This window comes from Tamandua tetradactyla, chromosome 23 (genome assembly GCF_023851605.1).
Source record: "Tamandua tetradactyla isolate mTamTet1 chromosome 23, mTamTet1.pri, whole genome shotgun sequence".
Taxonomy (NCBI): Eukaryota; Metazoa; Chordata; class Mammalia; order Pilosa; family Myrmecophagidae; genus Tamandua; species Tamandua tetradactyla.
In genome coordinates, this window is record NC_135349.1 from 38,872,276 (window position 1) to 38,885,279 (window position 13,004).

General features: G+C 39.9%; 1 long non-coding RNA gene across 3 annotated transcripts in view; it reads left to right on the forward strand.

Annotated features, from left to right (window-relative positions):
* The first annotated feature begins 2,426 nt into the window (after positions 1-2,426).
* LOC143666632 (uncharacterized) overlaps positions 2,427-13,004 on the forward strand; it is a 124,434-nt gene continuing 113,856 nt past the window's right edge. For all 3 annotated transcript variants that reach the window (XR_013167708.1, XR_013167709.1, XR_013167707.1), the window contains exon 1: positions 2,427-2,669. This is a non-coding gene — a long non-coding RNA (uncharacterized LOC143666632). The remainder of the gene's footprint in view (positions 2,670-13,004) is intronic.

Consider the following 13,004-nt stretch of genomic DNA (forward strand, 5'->3'; position numbering starts at 1 on the left):
TCTCATAGATAACCACCATGGGGGTGGAGAGATATCATTAATTGTTGATAGACCTCTGGAAATAATATTATGTGTGCTATGTATGGGGATATATTAATACATATATATCTAGGGAGAAAGAAAAAAAAAGAAGCATCTCCTCCCACCTTCCTCTCCCTTCTCTGTCAGCTCCCACATCTCATCCATTACAAGGTCCTTTCAATTACAGCTCCTAAAGTCTTGTTTTTAATCTGGTCCCTTGTCTTCATCCAGACTACATTTCTCCAGCAGGAGCTACTTAATGCTGTTCCTGCCTCTAAACCAGTTGCCCGAATCCCAGCTGACTTCAGAGATACCCAGTGAACTTCGAACGTACACCAGTGCCCAGATTCCACCTCCAGTGTGTTTCATTTACTTTGTCTGCAGCAGGTCCTGCATTGTGTTTTATTAAATGCTCCCAGGTGAGTGTCCTATGTAGCCAGTGCTTAGGACCACTGCTCTAGACCCACCTGACTTCACACCTCAAACAGAGGAATCTATGATAAAGCCCTTCCGACTGTGTCATCCCCTGCAGAAAATGCTATCCTGCTTTGTTGCCTTCAGAGTTAAGTGCAAGGTCCTGCCTCGTGATCTGATGGACGCTAGCCTGCCCCTTGAGTCATGTAAATCCCCATCCCCTCTCATACACAATGTATGCTCCAGCAGAATTAGGCTGCTTCTCTTTCTTTGGAACATGCTTACTCAACTTCTCACTTAGCACATGCTGCTTCTGTGCCTGGAATATCCTTTCTCCCTGTATCTGCATACAGGTGTTTATCAATCTTTCAAAACCTGATTTAGGTTTTACTTCTTCTAACACTTCTCCCTTAGGATACCCCCTCTTCTCTGTGCTTGATATTTGTGTTGTTTAGTGGCCACAGTCTATTGTAATTGACTCACGTGTGTATCAGTCTTCCCTCTTAGGCTACGAGAGCCTCAAAGGCAAAGACCATGTTTTATTCATTTCCATGACCCCAGCTTTAAATGCTTTGCTGGGCTCACAGTAGATGCTCAATGAATGCAGACTGACTGAATATATTCCAAAAGACAGCCCTCGATTTTACGCTTATCCTTCTACCCTTAAGTTGTATTCCCTTTAGAGTTCCCCAAATAAATAGCCATACATATAAAGACAATTAGTGACGGAAAACCCACCAGTATGAAACTGCATTAGAGCATTGTTGTGAAACAAAAAGATTGCAAGTAGGCCTGGATGGAAATCCTCCATTTCAATGAGGTGTGTGGCTTTGGACAAGATGCTTAAGCTCTCTGAGCAGCAGTTTCCTTGTCAGTGCAATAGGAATGAATCATACCTATTGTGATAGGGACTAGAAGACAGAATGTTAGGAAATTACCATGGCACAGAATAAGCAAGTATTTAAGATGGTGAAGGTTAGATTGAGGCTCTTTATCCCTATATCCTTTTGGCCTCTGAGAAAAATTAATTATTAAGGCCCAGGGAGAATCATCCTTAAGAAGCAATCATTATCTGTCTAATAGGAGTTGAGTACCTCAGTCTGTCCCTGGCACTTTGCTCAAGTCTTTAAGTGTAATTACCTGAGCAATCTCATGAAGTTGGATTTTTTTCCTCATTTCATGGCTGAAAAAACTGAGGCTTAGTTAGGAAAACTCATGGAACCAAATGGGAAAAATGAGACTCTAGTCTGGCTAGTTGTATCTCCAGAGCCTCTCCATACCTCTTATTTTTTTTAACCACTTTCCTTCTGAGGTCCTGGTGGATTTTGTTTCGCTAACAACAGAGATAATAGAAGGGCCACCTGACTCATTGTCAATATGAAACGAATTGATTGTTCATTGTATTATGTTTTCTGTCCTTATGCTAAACCCAGAGAACAAGTCTGGAAACATTTTGCACATACTGGCAAACAGGATGGTGAACTGACACTCCTTCTTGTTAGTAATTAGGACATGGTAATGTGCTCTGTTGCTAATTAGTGCATTAATGTAGCATGGATTGTATCATTTACAGTGATTGAAAGATATGGCAGGCTTGGAACATTATTAACATCTGAAGTTGGAAGTTTTAGGGAGTTGGTGCAGTGTGGTAATGAGAGGGTGGTTGGGGAATCAGGGGACCTGGGTTCTGGGCCTGTGTATGCCACTTATATGCTGTTTGACCTTGGGCAGGTCATTTTACCTATCTGGCCTTCAGTTCTTTCAGCCTCAAAATTAAGAGACTGGATTCTGGCATATGAAGGAGCAAGGAGGAAAGAAAGAGCAAATTCTAATAGTGACACAGAAGGAGCCCCTGCAAGGAACAAGTTAGCCAGGGTGGGCCAAGTGATGCTGTAATAGCAGAGCAGCCCACAATGTTAGTGGTTTAGCAGGACAAAGGTTTACATATGCAAATTATGACATAGGTTGGACTCTCCAGGGCTGTCTTCCAGGTGATGACTCAGAAACACAAGCTGCTTTGATCTCCTGGCTTCCAGGTTGAGGAGGAGGCTCCTGGAGAGTCTTGTGCGGGCTCGTAAATACGTCAGCCAGAAAGCGACCCCTGTGACTTCCACTCTCATTTCATTGGACAGCACTAGCGCATGGCCCACCCTACTGTGGGGCAGTTCATGGGTATGAAGTGAGCAGTAAATATTGTCTCTGACGCAGGTATAGGACAACATCCAAATCAACAGGTAAGAGGAGGAAGCTAGCATTTATAAGAGCTCCTATGTGTAGAACCTCTATTCATGTATTATTCCATTTATTCTTCACCACCCCTTCACTATCAGCCTCATTATTCACACAAGGAAATTGAGTCTCAGAGAGCTTACGTGTGAGGGCACAAATTTATACAACTAGCAATTGGCTGAACTGGAGTTTTAACCCAGGTCTGTGTGATATCAAATCTCAGGCTCTTTATATCTCACCATCATGTTTAATGTAGTTATAGGGATCTCAGCCCAAAAGATTCCCAGGCCCTTTTTGCCTGAAACTCTATACCCCTCATGTCTTTAAGTGAAATCCTTTACTAGAATGGAAAACAAAGGAATGGGACTTTCCTTATTTCCTTGTTTCTGAATGCAACTCTCAGAATTCAGTGTGGGATCCTTTATTGTGGAACTTTAGCTTATGCATAACTTTTCCAAAATACTTGAAATACTTACAGCTTTATCATAGTTTTTTTGCATTGTCCTATAAGAATGGGGAGTGTTCTAGTTTGCTAGCTTCCAGAATGCAATATACCAGAAATGGAAGGCTTTTAAAAAGGGGAATTTAATAAGTTGCAAGTTCAGGATGTGTGACCAGGAGGTAAGGAAACAGAAAGAGGAGGTATGGGAGGTCCTTTCAAGAAATTCAGCAGTGATAGGGACCAAGGAAAGTTAGTGCAAGCTTGAAAAGGAAATAAATGCTCAATTAAATTTGTTGATCGAGATGCTTTTTTTTTGGCTTAGCCAGTTTAATTCTTACTTACTTCCTGTCCTTTCGTTTAATTGCCACTCTGGGAATGGGAGTGGGTTTTGTCATTGGCTATTTTAAGTGGTAATTTATGAAAGTCAATTTATTGAAAAAGACCCATATGTAGCACGGAGCACACAGGAGATTATTTTGAAGTTACTCACTATTTTGGAGAATGCAGGCCACTGCTTTCAACCATTAATACAGATCATTAAACACTGGCGATCACAGATAAGAATTCCATTCTTTTGTTGTATGTTGTGGTTGGAAGCCTGGACAATGGAAACTAGCTGTGCCACTTACTAGCTATATAACCTGGAACACACTTCCTAGTCTCTCTGTGTCTCACTTTACACACTTTTTAAAATGGGGATAATGATGGGACTTGCTGCATGAAGATGTTGAAGGAATTGGATGACTTAAGACATGCGAAAGGATTAGAAGGATACCTGGCACATAAAAATAAGTGCCCAATGAAGCATCAGCTATTTGGTTAAACAACTGTTGAATGGCTACTATGTACCAGCATTGCTGGCTAGCACTGGGAATACAGAGGTGGACAAGATAAAAATGATCCTTGCCTCCAAAGAGCTTATAGTCTGGTGATGGTTCAGAGAAGTAAGCAGGCAATTCCAAATTATTGTGCTAAATGAGGGAAGCACTGAATCTTTTGAGGAAGGGGAGGGACAGGACAGACTTGCAGGTACAGATGAGACTTCATCAAGGAAGCACTGTCCAAGGTGTGTATGATGAATTGAGAGATGCTACTTTGGCCAAGGTAGAAGGGAGGTGCTTGCATCCACTCTCATTCCTCCCCAATTAACTCCCCTACCACATCCAGAAGGATCTTTTCAAAACATGGTTTAAGCCTGTTAGCAGTACTTTAATGTCTTTCATTGCTATTGGGATAAATGCAAATATGCTTCTTGACTTTAGGGCCATGTCTTAGGCTTCTCTCCTCTCTGATTTCTTTGCATACTAGCTTTCCTGGATTCTGGAAAATTCTGACCATTTTTACTTCTCAAATGTGTCATGTTATCTCTAGTCACATGTTTCCTTGCTCCCTGCCATCTTGGATACATTAATCTCTCCTTATTCTTCATACTTCTTCAGTGGTCTCTAGACCAGGAAAGATGCCCCAATTATTATTAGCTCCATGTACTTCTCCACTATGGCACATAGCATTTTTTTACCTTTGCATGTGTGATTCTAAAAGTTCGTGGTCTGCCTTCCCCAAACAGAATGTGTGACCCACATGGACAGGGACCTGATGTGTTTTGACACCTTTCAAACTCCAGAACTTAGCACTCTGTTATACACAACAGGCACTCAGTAAGTATCTGTAGGAGGAATGAGGACTCCTTGAAGTGAGCACTGTCTGAATTTGCGAGTTCAACATCATGACTTGTACTCCAAAGGCTTATCAGATCTCATCATTGCCTGGTTCTGCAGTTAATATCAGTGTCTGGCAGGGGAGGGGGTGTGGGGGTGGCTAAGAGAGCCATGGGCACAGGTGTCCATTGTGACCTCCCCAGGGGGCTGAGGGACTTGAGAAGGCCAAGTCCTGGGCCTTTGGTGAAGGAATCTGAATGGATTGGGAGAAGAGGATAGATAGGAGAAAGGCGTCTTGGGTTGTTACATGCCCAGTTTTAGATAAGTAGACCATTGCTATGTGTTCTAAACTAAGAGGATGAGGAATTGCTCTAGAACATCTGCAATGGTGAAACTGAAACATTCAAAGCTTTGGACAGCCTCAGGATTTGCAGTTCTTATCTTAATGTTGGGAGAGCGTCTGCTTATGGAATTCACTAGAATAATGCAATGAACAAATGTGCCATAGTACAAAGAGCAAAAGCACACAGCTGGGTTTTACTCACACTTACCAGCTGTAGAACTTGGGCTAGTTCCTTAACTTTCTTTAGTTTCCATGTCTGAAATATGCAGAAAATGATATTTACTCCAAGGCCATTATAAGAACTAGAAATAATGTATGTACAGTGGTTGACATAGGAACAGGCATGTAATAAGTCTCAATAAATGGTGGCTCTTTGCTATTATCTCCCTCCTCATCATCATTAATTTACCTGGCTTCAGGTATGTGACAATATAAAAAATGTATAGTGAAAATTATCACAGTTAAAAAAAGTTGATTAAAATTATTCCACACCTTATTTGCATAGTTGGTCCTACGCTAAGACTTGAAATCACAATAAGGAATGAAATACAAGAACGCAGGCTTAACGAAGCTTAGAGTCAACGATGCTTTATTTACTTATAAAAGTAAAATTTCCAGTTATAAAAGAAATTGGGGAAATTTAGCTATAAAATTTTGAAAAAAAAATGAAGAATTATCAATGGCCTCATTGATAATTGTAAACATTTGGGCGTATTTTCTTCGGTCCCTTACTCTATACTAATTATTTGTATTTAAATATATGACAGAAGTAGATCTCCACATTGTTGAAAATGCTTTGGGTATGCAATCTGTAATGACTGCATAATGTTCCATGTAATGTAGAATGTACTAAAAACCTATCATTACACATTTGTGCATAAGGATTTTCTCCCCTATACTTTGAAATGTTTCCTTAGAGTAAAGCCTCAGAACTGAAATAGCTGGGTAAAAACCTACAGAGATTTTTAAGGGTCTCAAAAGATGCCACTAAGCTGTTTTATACAGTGTGTAAACAAATCCCACCTATGTTTTAAAAAAACATTTGTTATCACAGTCCTTTAAAAGGAGAGAAGATTGAAAATGCTTCCAAGAAGCTACAAAGTTAAAGCCAAATTAATCATTGCGGCTTAGCTTGAGATGCTAAATATTAATGCTGCTCTTTATCATGTGTGGTATATTATGTACGATTCATCTGAATACAAATAGTCCAAGATTGTGACATTACATTATTCATGATGAATCAACTGTCCACGCTCTGTATGGCACATCACTCAGATATACAGCACTCCTGCTAATTAATCAGCAGGGAGAAAATGGATTGTGTTCCTTGGAAAGGGGGGAGTGAAAGGGTCTAATGTTTATTGAGCATTTGTTATGTGCAAGTTGCTTTGTATAAATCTTCTCATTTAATGAACAGCCCTTGAGGTGGGTAATTTATGTGTTTTTCCATACCATGTCTTCACCTAGTAAACTTCTATGCTTCTGCTCCCAGGAAACAGGTCAGGCAGCTAGCGTGCAGTATTGTCATTAGTGCATTATTATTATATATTTTTTCGCACAGGCAAGGCACTGGGAATCGAACTCAGGTTTCTGGCATGGCAGGCAAGAATTCTGCCACTGAGCCACCATTGCACTGCCCAATTGTGCACTATTTTAACCAGTGTAATTAGGAAGATAAGTTGGTGGGAATCAGAAAATGAAAAGTTAAGAAGAGAGAAACAAGTCTTATGTGATCATGGCCAAGGTGAAGATTCCGGGGATCTGGTTCAACAAACTTTTTGCTGTTGTTCATCTGTGACATCTCCCAAACATATTTGACCATACCCAAAGTAGAACCAAAGATCCCTTGACTGCATACGAGAAGGTACATAAGGAATCCTCCGTGGCCCCATTACTTTTGCAAAAACATTGAGGGTAGAGTCTTCAGTGAACCTTAGGAATGGAGGGATTTTAGTTCATGTACACTAGCATAATCCTTATGAACTAATTCGGTAGCTTGTAGGATATTAGCTCTTAGACGTATGTGAAAATATGGAAGTCCACGGAATTGTGTGTTTTCAACAAAAGAAGTGAGCAAGGTCATTGATTTTGTTATCTGCCTACAACCAATCGGGAGACCCTTCAACCTGGGTTAGAGTTTTTGGTTGTGGCAGCTTGCACTGGATATGAGATTGGAATGAGACAGCTCATTCATATTTGGTACAAACATGTTTGTAGCCCAAAAACCCTAATATGGGATGTACATTTTTGCTTTATTCTACTAGCCCTCCAAACTTCCTTCAGTAACAAGACATAGGAAGAGGGGATGTAAAGGATGCTTGTACCCCAAATCATTTGGGAATACCATATGCCCATGTTCAATTACGAAGGCTGGGACAGATGTCAGGCAGTAGGTGAGTTTAAATAACTCAGGTCTCAGGGCTTGGATCAGAACAATAAGGTCAGGTGCCCTCTGTGGGTCTCTCACACTAACCAGTCTCTGGAAAGTTATGGATCCAGGTAGAAGTTTTGCTGTTGCATCACAGGTTGCGTTGATAGCAGTGAGCCGTGATTGAAAAAAAAAAAACATCAAAAAGGAGGGAGGTATGGGACAGGCTCTGGCTCCCAGAACTCCCCAGGAGAGGGAGCTGCTCAGCTTGGGAAGGCGTCCAGTCTATCAGCAGCCTGGAGATCCTGCTTTGAGAGTCACTGACCTATGGGTGCAAAACATTTTGCTAAACTATTTTCTTCTCAGAGAGAGGTAGGGCAAGTTCACATCCTGGCTATCCCACTGAAGAAGTTTGTAAGTTTTGTCAGATCTCTTTCCCTTTCTTTTTCATCTTTAAAATTAAATAATCATATCTGCTATGTCTGTCCCAAAGAGGAGGAGGGGAGGGAAGAGCCAGAGAGGGAGGGAGGGAAGGGGGGGCGGCAGAAAGAGGGAGAGGGGGGAAAGGATAGAGGAAAGGAAAAGGAGGGAGAGAAAGAAGCAGAAGGAGGCAGAGAGAGGTTGAAAATCAGCTACTGCTGCATAAATAAAATGTGATATTGCTACAATTTAATTGATCATCTAAGCAAGAAACTTTTGCAGCCTTTAATTGCAAAATGAGAAATGTGTGCATTAAAACAAAAAACAGAATTTCTTCTCCATGAATTTCTGTTAGAGAAACCAGTCATGAATCAATTGCAACCCAATATCAACCAAAACACCAGTTAAATTAGTCATTTATCTTGAGTTTCCAAGTTCTAAATCAATACCTTATGAAATTCTCATGAAACTAAGTATGTGAACCTAATTCTCAGCCTCATAGCAAAGGCTTCACAGGGTTTCTATTTAAAGTTATACACTCTGCTTTTAGGGTGTGTCACCAAACACTTGTCCATTTGTACAATTCTTTCTGGTTTTTGTTTTTTTATTGAAAGCCAAAGATACTGTTTTTGTTTTTTTAAAGCCAAAGATACTGTTTTTTTAAAGCCAAAGATCTTGTCTTTGAATAATGTTATAGTAGATTCCTACCAAGTTGTCCAATGGGGGGGAAAGTTTGCACCTGCAGAAGCATTTGCATGCTACCATTTATCTGAAAATAAGTGCCATGGAGTGTAAGATACTTCCCCTTTCACTGTGGCTTCCAGGAAACAAATTCAACTGTCATCTCTAGAACCATTTGATCTTAGGTCCCTGGTGACAGCCCCCTGTGCTCTTTTTTTTTCTTGCATTGTGCTATGTGATAGCTATCATATTTATAGATGAGGAAATAGATGAGGAATTGGATAAATTAAAAAGCTACTTAGTGAAAAAGAATTACTGCATTAAAATCTATGTACCTCAATGTGAAGGTCACACACGTTTACCCATGATAAAGCCTTAACGAACTGACAGGTGTTGATCTTGCAGTTTATTTAATGGGACGGGACAATGCAGAGAGGAGTCCTGAGCTTTCTGAAGGCATAATATGGAGATTATGGGTTCTTTCCATAGGAGTGTTTGCTGGGTTTGCATTCCTAGGTTCTTGGCCATGCCACGAGAAAGAATTCAAGGGCACAGCACAGATTAAATAAGTAGGTAGAAAGTTTATAGAGTACGTATATGAGAAGACATTGGCCCACAGGTGCTGTTTATTACTGTTCTTCTCAGAGATTTCTTTCTCCTTGTGGCTTGACCACTTCTTGGAATTTGCTCTTTGCTCATCAGCCTTCCACCGCCCTAATTCTAACCATACCTCAGGAGCATGAGGCTGGAAGAGGAAGATGGAAGGATGCTGATGACACTTTTCATCTATCACAGTCAAAGATGTATTTTTCTAACATTTTATTATGAAATTTTAAGCATCAGAAAGATTGAATTTTACAGTGAATACTAATACACCAACTACTTAGTTTCTCTTATTATGTTCTACCAGAGATAGCTTTTCACACATTCACCTATCCTTCCTTCCTCCATCTCTCCTTCCCTCCTTTTTTCCTTTCTTCCATTCCTTTCTTCCCTCCCTCCAATTGTCTGTTCATTCATGCATCCCTCCACTCATTTTATATTTTTTATGCACGTCAAAGTAAGTTGTAGACATCAGCATGGATTCATTAATCGGAGTGGAGTATTCATTAATTTCCACTTTTATTGTTTCAAATGTTCATTGTAATATTTCCTTACAATGAAATGCACATTTTTTCTTTTTCCCTTTTTTAAACATAGCATACAAACATGAACATTCTTACCATATGATCATTCCATTCTTGGTATATAAACAATAACTCACAATATCATCACATAGTTGTATATTCATCACCACGATCGCCTCTCAGAACATTTGCATCAATCCAGAAAAATAAATAAAAACAAAAAACCATACCCCTCCCCCTCCACCTCACCGATCACCAGCATTTCAATCTACTAAAGTTATTTTAACGTTTGTTCCCCCTATTGTTCATTTATTTTTAATCCATATGTTTTACCCATCTGTCAATAAGGTAGATAAAAGGAGCATCAGAAACAAGGTTTCCACATCACACAGTCACATTGTGAAAGCTATATCATTATACTATCATCTTCAAGAAAAAGGGCTACGGGAACACAGCTCTACATTTTCAGGCAGATCCCTCCAGCCTCTCCATTACAGATTAACTAAAAACATGATATCTATATAATGCATATGAATAACCTCCTGTATAACCTCTAGACTCTGTTTGGAATCTCAGCCATTGACACTTTATTTTGTCTCATTTCACTCTTCCCTTTTTTGATTGAGAAGGTTTTCTTAATCCCTTGATGCTGAGTCCCAGCTCATTCTATGATTTCTATCCCACGTTGCCAGGAAGGTCCACACCCCTGGGAGTCATGTCCCATGTACAGAGGGGGAGGGCAGTGAGTTTGCTTGTCGTGTTGGCTGAGAGAGGCCACACCTGAGTAACAAAAGAGGTTCTTAGGGCATGACTCTTAGGCCTAATTTTAAGTAGGCTTAGCCTATCCTTTGTGGGGTTAGGTTTCATGTGAACAACCCCCAAGATTGAGGGCCCAGTCTATTGCTTTGGTTGGCCCCACTGCTTGCGAGAATATGAGGAATTCTCCACTTGGGGACATTGAATTTCCCCCCTTTCTCGCCATTCCCCCAAGGGGACTTTGCAAATACTTTTTTATTCACTGTTTAAATCACTCTGGGATTTATTGGGGGCATCACTCTGGACAAACTTACAAAACCTCATGCCCTACTCAAGGTTCCATGAACTTATGGTGTTCAATTAAGCTGTCCACATAAGTTATATTAGGAAATGCACTAGTCAAAATATAAATTTTGTACCAAATAAACATTTTTTGCTTTAGTCTCACACCTAAGTTAAAGTTTTAAAATATGAATTGCCATCTATTTTTTAACACCCTGGACTATTGACATCCTTTGTTCTTCCTCATGCAAAAACATTTTTAAATTTGTACATTTAGTCACTATCATTATACACTCCAGGCATTCTTAGATTATACCATCTCAGTCTTTATCATCTACCTTTCCTTCTGATTTCATTTGTGCCTCCAGCCCTCCTCCCTCTATCATTCTCACATTCAGCTTCATTCAGTGTTCTAACATTATCATATTACAGTTAGGTAGTATTATGCTATCCATTTCTGAATTTTTACAATCAGTCCTGTTGCACAATCTGTATCCCTTCAGCTCCAATTACTCGATATCTAACTGTTCTAGTTTGCTAGCTGCTGGAATGCAATATACCAGAAATGGAATGGCTTTTAACAAGGGGAATTTAATATGTTGCTAGTTTACAGTTCTAAGGCCGAGAAAATGTCCCAATTAAAACAAGTCTATAGAAATGTTCAGTCAAGGGATCTAGGGAAAGATACCTTGGTTCAAGAAAGCTGACAACGTACAACGTTTCTCTCTCAGCTGGAAGGGCACATGGTGAACATGGCGGCGTCTGCTGGCTTTCTCGTGGCTCTACCAAAAGAGACTCTCTCCAAAATGTTTCCTCTTTTAAAGGATTCCAGTAAGCAACTCCACCTTCAGTGGGTGGAGACACACCTCCATAGAAATCATCTAATCAAAAGTTACCACCCACAATTGGGTGGGTCACATCTTCATGGAAACAATCAAAATGCTCATTCAGCAATATTGAATGAGGATCAAAGGGCATAGCTTTTCTGGGGTCCACCACAGATTCAGACCAGCACACTAACCTATTTCTATCTCCTGATGGTCTCTGCTCTTAACTGAAATTTTCCAAGTTCTTTCACAAATGTTAGTTACTATCGGTGAGACCATACAGCATTTGTCCTTTTGTTTCTGGCTAATCTCACTCAGCATAATGTCCTTAAAGTCAATCCATGTTGCTACATACTTCATAATTTTTTTCTTTCTTACAGCTGCATAATATTCCATCATATGCATATACCACAGCTTCTTTAGCCGCTTGTCTGTTGATGGACATTTGGGCTATTTCTATCTCTTGGCAATTGTAAATAATGCTATCTTTAGCATATGCAAATGTCCATTTGTGTCTTTGCCCTCATGTCCTCTGAGTAGATACTTCACAATGGTATTGCCTGATAATATGGTAATTCTATACTTAGCTTCCCGAGGAACCTCCAAACTGCCTTCCACAGTAGATGTACCATTTGACATTCCCACCAAGAGTGGATGAGTGTGCCTCTTTCTCCACATCCTCTCCAGCACTTGTTGTTTCTGGTTTTTTGATAATGGCCATTCTGCTGGGTGTGAGATGATAGCTCATGTGACTTTGATTTGCATTTCCCTAATAGCCAGTGAACCTGAGCATCTTTTCATGTGCCTTTGGCCATTTGTATTTCCTCTTCTGAGAAGTGTCTGGTCATGTCTTTTGCACATTTTGTAATTGGGTTGTCTATTTTCTTATTGTTGAGTTGAACAACCTCTTTATATATTCTGGATACTAGACCTTTATCTGATATATCGTTTCCAAATATTGTCTCCCATTGTGTAGGTTGGCTTTTTACTTTCTTGACAAAGTTCTTTGATGCACAAAAGTGTTTAATTTTGAGGAGTTCCATTTCTTTCTTTCTTTCTTCAGTGCTCGTGCTTTGGGTGTAAGGTCTAGGAAACTGCCTCCTATTATAAGATTTATAAGATATTTCCCTACATTTTCTTCTAAACGTTTTGTGGTCTTACATTCAATGTTTAAGTTTTTTTTATCTATTTTGAGTTAATTTTTTGTATAAAGTGCGAGATATGAATCATCTTTCATTCTTTTGCATGTGGACATCCAGTTCGCTAGGCACCATTTATTGAAGAGACTGTTCTGTCCCAGGTGAGTTGGCTTGACTGCCTTATCAAAGATCAGTTGTCCATAGATGAGAGGGTCTATCTCTATTCAATCCCATTGGTTACTATATCAATCTTTATGCTAGTATCATGCTGTTTTGACCACCGTAGCTTCTTATATG